Raw genomic sequence first — 2,274 nt, 5'->3', positions numbered from 1 at the left:
TGCTTCACAGTATCAGATGGGGCCAAATTTTCATCTGTCTTGTCAGTCGTGTTTTGCATAAACCACAAAGACCATCCCACGGAGCCATGCTGCTAGCTATTTTTATTTTCTCCCTATGGAGAGCAACCCAGCGAACTTTACTGTTTATTTGGCATAGCCAGTCATTTGTAAACTGTTAACACTGCCGCCGTATAGCTTTAGGTGAGGAAAGAGCCCCTGGTAGTCACCCAGAACTTGGCTTCTCTTCTGAGATACTCAGTTAGCATCTACGAGTTCAACTCCTCGTAATGTAAATGGGCACTGTAGGCTAGGCGGAAGAGACCCTCACTTCACCCCAGTCGCTAAATAGCAATAAAAAGTCATTGTGACTTTGGCAACGTCAACTTGGAATAGATGTGGACTGCTTACTTAAGAAATGGCTAGACATTTTTGAGCTACAAATTCTATTTCTAAAAAACATACAGTATTCTGGTGGCTTACAACAGGCAGAGCTCTCTTCTGTATCCGTCAGCTACCTGCACCATGTGCGTATCCCTTACTGGAAAGGTACAGTCTGCTGCGCATAACCACATAGCTCGATGACAGATGAACTCGTCTTTGTTTTATAAAGTTTATGAAAATGCCCTGAAGGGCTGCTTAGGTATCACGAAGCGTCTGGCAGTTACAGCTCTGGCCTTGAATGGCCTCACCAAGATCGACTCTTACAGTACTGAAAGAATGATTAACTCTGCATTTCATTTCCACAAAAATAGGATCTTGCAGCTGCTTATGCAGTATTTCTGCAGGGAAGTGCACTTCACAGTATAAACAGAAATGGGTAAAGCTGTTCACATACACACAGTTAGAATCACAGTTTGACCTCTCAAGTTGAACCTATCGATCCCATTTGCTGACAAAAAAGTAAATTTTTCTGGGATCAGCAGTGGTTTGACAATAGTACCTGTGAATAGAAGTAGCTGACTTTAGTAATGGTGTATCAGAGAGAGCCACTGGAGCTATAAACAGGAAAAAGACTGGGATATTCTCAGAACAAACAGGAATGAAGGACATGGCAGCCTCACACTCACATTTCTGTGAACCCCGCTAATTATGCTGCATACAGTATTTATATGCTGAGCCTTTGCAAAGGGGGAACTTTCATCCAGGATTTAATTCTGACTGAAACCATAAAACGTCTCTAAAGCATTCAAAAAACAGGTTCCTGGTTGCTGGAATTTTGAGAGCTTAGGCAAAGCTGCTTTACTTTTTGTAGCCACAAATGCAAAAGCCCACATTAGGGACAACACCGCGGGTCAGAGCCAGCTCCGGGACAGGAATCGTGGTAAGCATCAGGAGTCCAGGGCACGGGCAAATTGACAGAGACTCGGGAAAGGTGGAAGAAGCTGGGTGCGGGCTGGAGGCCGGCAGAGGTGCTGCGAGGCGCGCAGGCTGTGGCTCTGGGTGCCAGGAGCACAGCTGAGGGGACTTGCTGGCCCGGTAATTGATAGTGGGGGTCACCTGGCCGGGCATGAGGGCTTCCCTCAGAACCTGCCCAGCCGCTGCTCCGGCACGGTGCTGAGGAGCTTCCAGGTAAGAAACGCAGCCTGATCTGTTGCTGTAGCCTCCCGGGGCTGAGGCGTTGGCGCCTCGTGCAAACACGGCAAAGGGAGCTGGTCCCAGGGGGTTGCTGCGGGCGTCCGTGCCCGGCCGGATTGCTCGGCCCCCGCCGTGCCCAGCCTCTTTCTCCAACACGGCGTAATGGTTCCTTCTCCTGCCCGGAGGAAAGGTCTGTGTGGGGAGCAGTGGGCGTTTTTCCCAGTCTGCTTTATTTTCCCGCTGTGTCCTGGAGCGTGGGCTCGCAGATGCCGGCGTTGGCGTGAATAAAGGGCAGCGGAGCGCAGTGGCTGAGGGAACACGAGGCTGGGAAGAGGAGGGGGGGGCGTAAAGCTCTTGCCATTTTTTAGCTGCCAAGGTAGCGTAGTATTGAAAACAAAACACAACACACCCTGCCCCCCCCGCACCACCTATCCAGAACAAGGGCAGGAAAATGGCATATGGAAAGGAACGGGAGGCCTCTCAGGCCCGGCGCAGTCATGCCTAAAACTTCTAAGTAAGTTTCAGCTATGGAGAAATCCAACTTAAAAAAAAAAAAGTTGTTAAATGCAGGCTGTGTCTAATTCACTGTGCTCACCATACCACCACAGTGACTCTTCCTAGTCTACTTGCTATTTTTTCAAGTATATTTATAGGCAGTTCCTTTGTTCCCAAATAGTTCTAAAACAGCCCTGATTTTAA

Source organism: Phaethon lepturus, unplaced genomic scaffold (genome assembly GCF_000687285.1).
Source record: "Phaethon lepturus isolate BGI_N335 unplaced genomic scaffold, ASM68728v1 scaffold856, whole genome shotgun sequence".
Classification (NCBI taxonomy): Eukaryota; Metazoa; Chordata; class Aves; order Phaethontiformes; family Phaethontidae; genus Phaethon; species Phaethon lepturus.
Note: the sequence above shows the minus strand (reverse complement) of the source record.